The 6,219-nt window shown below is 39.4% G+C and overlaps 1 protein-coding gene across 4 annotated transcripts in view; it reads left to right on the forward strand.

Moving 5' to 3' along the window:
- The first annotated feature begins 1,211 nt into the window (after nt 1-1,211).
- LOC101860974 (rho GTPase-activating protein 5) overlaps nt 1,212-6,219 on the forward strand; it is a 93,005-nt gene continuing 87,997 nt past the window's right edge. The window contains exon 1 of one of the 4 annotated variants that reach the window (XM_035969613.1): nt 1,212-1,407. The gene's annotated coding sequence lies outside the window, so the exon portion shown is untranslated. The remainder of the gene's footprint in view (nt 1,408-6,219) is intronic. The other 3 variants (XM_035969612.1, XM_035969614.1, XM_005097768.3) reach the window with 3 other exon arrangements.

Here is a 6,219-nt window from a genome sequence, read left to right on the forward strand (position 1 = left end):
GGGAGACTTGAGCTTTAATAGACATAAAGGCCAGGAATATATTATTATAGCTCTCGCTCGCAACATTTAAGTCGAACGAGGGAGGGGTAGACCCATAGCAACTGTCTTGGAGATCCTTAACAGATGGGTGAAGTGGAAAGGTCAAAATAGTGCAAATTTTTTAGAGCATCCGAGCAAAGGAATGAATGGAGAACCATGATCGTTGATGCCTGTCGCAGATCTGGTGGCCGCTGATGATTCTGTTCTCGATTTTGAACCTCATGTCTCTATCAAGTTGAGAGTCCAATCAAGAAGTGTACACACTGGAAGACCGTACGCTGTTAAGGTTGTTTTACACAAGGAATGAATTTGGGCCTAGAAAGAGAACGGGACTTCTGGTGTTTTTCAAAATCAAGAATTAAGTACGTTAATCCAAGTAGGATCCGTAACGAAAGCAATGGGATTGCAGGATATTTGTGTGTGAGTGTGTGCGTATGTGGATTTGTGGATTTGGTTAGCATGGCTGTGGGGAAGGAGGTCAGAGATGAGGGTGGATAGCTACTCGCGCGCATGTGTGTGTGTGTGTGTGTGTGTGTAAGTGTGTGTGTGTGTGTGTGTGTGTGTGTGTGTGTGTGTGTGTGTGTGTGTGTGTTAGATTCTCTCCAGATTTGGGGTCTTCATAGCACGGATTCTTTTTATAACTCCTCACACCTCCCCAGAGGAGTCCATCATAAGGATGTGATACTGATGGTCTCCATCTGATCGCTGATTCGGCTTCCTGGGTTGCGGGAGTTGACGAGTTTCCACTGCCCTTGCTGTATTCCTTTCTTTTTCAGTAATATATTCATTGTGAAGGAGCTGTCTTCTCTTTTGCTCGCCAGATGGTTACTCGCGAGTGCAGTCACAGTAAGAGGATCAAGTGTGAGAGACCCTTTAGAAAATTTTAAAAGGTAAAATATAAAGGCTTCTATCTCATTGGGGACCAAAACTCAGAATACATTGTAATTTGTAATGTATTAGGCCAAGGGGCCTAATCTTTTTATACAAAGTATTTTAAAAGGTAGACAACCCTGTAAAGTATCAGGCTGGAAAAACAATTTTGTAGCCGTTACTGCCCTTGTCAATGTTCTTTCTGCAAGAATGACTTTCTGCTGAACTTGAAATTTTTATTGTATTTTTCAACATTAGGTCCCCAGTATATTCCTGGGATCTTTTATCATTAGAAATGAATATTTTAGTCAGTCACATACTTTTGAAAACGAAAGTTAAGAAAAATTCGAAACTATCCTTTCATTTCCTAATTTAGAATTCAGTCAAGCTGACCGCATCCAACATGGCGATGCGATGAAATTTCAATTATGTGATAATACCCACTTGTGGATATCTCATCGACACTAATACGTGCTCAGGATTTCGCACCCTATTTTTGTGAGTATTTTAAAGAAATATTATGCATGTGTACTACTTTTCTAATCAGGGTTAGGTGCAAGTTAGATTATTAACGGATAAATCTGCCGATATTTTCATGCCTTCTCACTGACTGTTCTGCTGTCGCTTCCCACAACTTCCAGCAATAGGTGGCATTTCTTCAGTCGGCATGTTTGGGTTGAGCCAGTGTTTGTGATCAGTTCCGTTCCCAATGTATGATTTTTGTCAAATGTTCTTCTTTCCCTTCATGTTGAACCGTATGAGAAATTATACATAAATATATATTTACAATGACTAAACCTGTAGACTGAACACAGCACTGTGGCCAAATTGCACAGCAGACTGAGATTGATCATCGCATCGTGATTGAAGTTTATGTTCATCTGCATTTTCATCATCCACTCATCATTTGTTGCTGCTGAAAAACTTCCACCTTCCAGGCTTGGAATAGCAGTTTTTTAAAGTAGTCCTAGATCTAGATCTAGATATCTAATTGTCTGGGTTAAAATTCAGAACAGAGTATTATATCAGTGAACTGAATAGCTTCCTATACTACAGACTAGATTCTAGATTATATTACAGTAGACTAGATCTACAGGTATCTCAAGATCTAGCCTAGATCTAGTCTAGAATCTATCTAAGACTAAGACAATATGTCTGGAATCTAGATCTAGAATCTAGATTAGTTCTAGATATCTAGATCTAGTTCTAAGCAGAGCAGTATCTAGAAGGTAGATCTTGATCTAGAAATGGACATGTGGCTATTCTCCGGCGTTGTGCCGGTCAATAGATCAGAAGCTATTTTCCGGCGCCGCCGATCTATTAATAATTAATAATAATTTGTCGGCGCAGATTTGCAAATACCTCTCTCATCTGTTTGTCTTGGGAAAAAATTCCCACAACTTTACCTCTTCGTGCCACTTCCATTGATACAGACAATGTTTTCAGACACAAACTGCCCCAATTCCTCCAATTTAGAATTATGTTGGGTGCAAGAAGAAACATGTTCACAATTATTGACGCGAGTTCATAACAAAGAGTGAGCATAAGAAGGAGTCACATTTTCACTGTTTACAAAAATGGAGATATACGACAAGAAAGCACTGAAGTCGCGACATATCATATCACTTAAATTGATCTAAAATGACAACAACAAGAAATTTAAGAAACAGCAAGCTATACTAGATCTAGATCTATATGACTAGACACAAAATCAATTTTGTTCGTTTAAATAAACAGAATCATTATTTTGAAATAAGCAAATGGATGATGGAAATAAATGAATAAAGTTGTTAGACAATTACCATAGATAAAATATAAATATATAATGAAAGGTAGACTTACTAGGCCTAGTATGACGCCGGAGAATAGCTTCCGATCTATTGACCGGCGCGACACACAACAAAGAAGTATGATCAGCCAAGACACTAAGAAATAAATCGTACGTTAGACCAGTCAGCTCATGCAAAATCTGATCTTTCACTTCATTCAGTCAACACTCTCTGGTGCTCAATACAGATTCTCAGCTTCCTGGTGTACGGTAAGCATACAGTGCAAGCTGTGAATTACACTTGATAAGATCTTTCGCCTCTAATAATGAGGAAAATGTGTGTCTTTCTCAAGGACCGAACATCCTCTAACATATTCAAACCCACGACCTATTGGTTGAGAATCCAATCTGAGCCTAATGTAGTATTGGCGCGCGCGCGTGTGTGTGTACATGTGTGCGTGTGCCCATCTCTACTCCTAGATTTCTAGTCAAAATTGGCCAAGACATTTTCGGTTCTTAGAAAGCTGGACATCATGGACAGTGGTATCATACAAGTTAAAATAAATACAAAATGGAACTTGTTCATTTGTAAAGAGATGATTCAGATTGTATGGACTGGGTGGTTGTAGGGCAGGTTTGATTACGTGTGCGCTAGACTTTTAACCATTCGTGTTGTTTTTTTTAGGTTAAAAAAAAAATAAAGTGAAGTGGATGCTAACTTTTTAACCATCCTTTGAGGAGGGGGTAGGTAGGGGCTAAACATAAAAGTTAGTCTATTTTAGTGTCTCATGAGTACTAATGTTGTTGCATTTCCTGTCTTGTCCGAAATAGGAGATGTGATTATAAAATTGCTTTGAACACCAACTTTCCAACTTTGTACCTGTAGGAGGACTAAACTAATTAGTTGTTATAGAGTTTTAAAAGGCTGTAGAAGCCTAAAATCCAAATCAGTGGAATCAAAATGAAGGCTTGCTGCAGCCATGCTGTCATAATACCTTAGAAAAGTTTAAATACCGAATGGAACCGCGAGATTTTAAATGTGTAAGAATCACAACTCTCAGTTTTATTTTCAACTGCTAGATGTTTTTGAAGAGTACAGATGCCCAGAGTAGAGTAATTTTTAATGTGTAGAGCAGGCCTGGTAGACACAGCTTGACTTTCGTTTGTTGCACTAGGATTCAGAAGGGTGAGTTTTGTTGTAGTTGTTGGCCTTTTTACAAAATTTAAAATGGAATTTGTGTGCATGCTTTCAATGGTGTATATATGCTTTTGACATATGTATGATTTTTTTTGGTATTCTTTGACTTTCACATGTGTGTGTGTACTACGCATTATAATTCAGAACCATGGTCTCACAGTGTGAGTGTCTGTGGGCTAAGAAGATAATATTTGAGCGAGGTCATTCTTGGGATTTAAACAAAAATTCAGCTAGTTACAGTCCTTCTGCTGTAAACTTTTAGAAATTAAATATTTGCGCATGCATGCAAGCAAACATCAGTGGTTCTGGCAGTTGTGTAATTGTTCCTGATGTAGATGCAGTCTCACTCAGTGTTCTGTTGACATTCCTAAACACAAGGTGCCAGTCCACTTTTATTAAACTTAACGCGTAAACTTTAACTGTCTACTGCCATGTTTAATGTTTCTGTTCTACATAGTGATCTACTACTATTGGACTGGGTTGACAACTGTTCCACTTTTGTCAGGGGACCTACTCTACTAGTAGGGAATAATAAAGAGTCTGTAGTCTATACAGTTGTTTTTTTTGTCCAATGGACACAGCTCAGGTAAAAGGTGGTCAGTCCGGTGGAACTTACCTTTTAAGATAGAGCAGATTATTGGTAGACTGTCAATTAGTGGACTGGAACTCAACCCAGAGAGGGACTGAGCAGGCAGACACAAGATACAAGACTCTTTGGTTTAATCTTTTAAAAATGTGTAAATTTACGTATTTACTTCATACCTGGAAGTTTGAACTCACTCTATATTTGAAAGTGTTTTTCTTGCCATACACTCTTGTTGGTGCTGGGTTTCCAGCTGTTTATGTGCAACCAATATTATTTGTATACATTTTTAGATTCTTGTTTAGGTAGTAGAATAATGATAGTCACGGTAATTGGCTTAGTTTGTATGCAAAAATGGAGATGTTAATTTGAAGTCATGATCACATTATAAACCTTTGTATCTGATTGCTTGATTATTCAGCATTATTTGTTTCTGATGCTGAACATTTTTTGGTGGATTTTTGCTAGAACTTTAGACTTCCTTTGGTTTAAGCTTTTGAACAGATCAGGTTGTCTTTGGTTCAGACTAGTTGCTTGATAAGTTGAGAGAGAGTATCCAGTCTGTGACTGAGGCTGAGGGTATTGAATTCAGGCCGAAGGGCTAGAACTCATGGCTGTTGGGTCGGAAAAGTTAAGTAAAAGTAGGGTATTGAAAATTGAATGTGCAACAACCCGTCTCATTTTCGTCCCTGATCTGGTCCCGCATAGAGCACCCTTTCAGAAATATGACCACCTAATATTCTCAGAACTCTGACCTGTCAATATACACTGAGAAGTTTTACCAGTCAACACATTCAGAAATCAGATCAGACAACACACTAAAAAATTATTTATAACCACTCAACCTCAAAAAGGAAGTCTGATCAGCCAACACACAACAAAGAAGTATGATCAGCCAAGACACTAAGAAATAAATCGTACGTTAGACCAGTCAGCTCATGCAAAATCCGATCTTTCACTTCATTCAGTCAACACTCTCTGGTGCTCAATACAGATTCTCAGCTTCCTGGTGTACGGTAAGCATACAGTGCAAGCTGTGAATTACACTTGATAAGATCTTTCGCCTCTAATAATGAGGAAAACGTGTGTCTTTCTCAAGGACTGAACATCCTCTAACATATTCAAACCCACGACCTATTGGTTGAGAATCCAATCTGAGCCTAATGTAGTATTGGCGCGCGCGCGTGTGTGTGTGCATATGTGCGTGTGCCCATCTCTACTCCAAACTAAAAAAACAAAACTAGAAATTATAACCCACTTGAAGAGCATGTGTAAAAATGTCTATTACGATTACAATGGTGGGGCTTGTGATTGTGCGTCCGTATCGGATGTTACATTCTGACTGTATCGATCGCTTGTTACTCAGAACCTCAGAACCCTTGTTATAATATGTCGGAGGGTAGCTGGGGGGGGGGGGCGAAGGAGGAGTCCACAGGATCAGGATGTCCTTTCACTGCCATCCTCTCACAGTGCCACGGGCGGGGACGGGGTGAAGGGTGAAGGAACACGGCCACAACACTCTGAAATAGCAGCGATATAATATATATTATTTCTCTCTCTTCAAGCGAAGAAAAGGGGGGAATTGGGGATGGTGCACGCTTCGTCTTGCACAACCAGTATTTAGCTTCCCAGGCCTGCAGGGCGGGAGACACTGGTTCTAATCGTCTTCGGAGAATGGGGAGTTCTTGAACTTACATTGCTTTGAGTTTTTACCCCCCTCCTCTCTCTCTTTCTCTCTCTCTCTCTCTCTCTCTCTCTCTC

Source organism: Aplysia californica, unplaced genomic scaffold (genome assembly GCF_000002075.1).
Source record: "Aplysia californica isolate F4 #8 unplaced genomic scaffold, AplCal3.0 scaffold00163, whole genome shotgun sequence".
Taxonomy (NCBI): Eukaryota; Metazoa; Mollusca; class Gastropoda; order Aplysiida; family Aplysiidae; genus Aplysia; species Aplysia californica.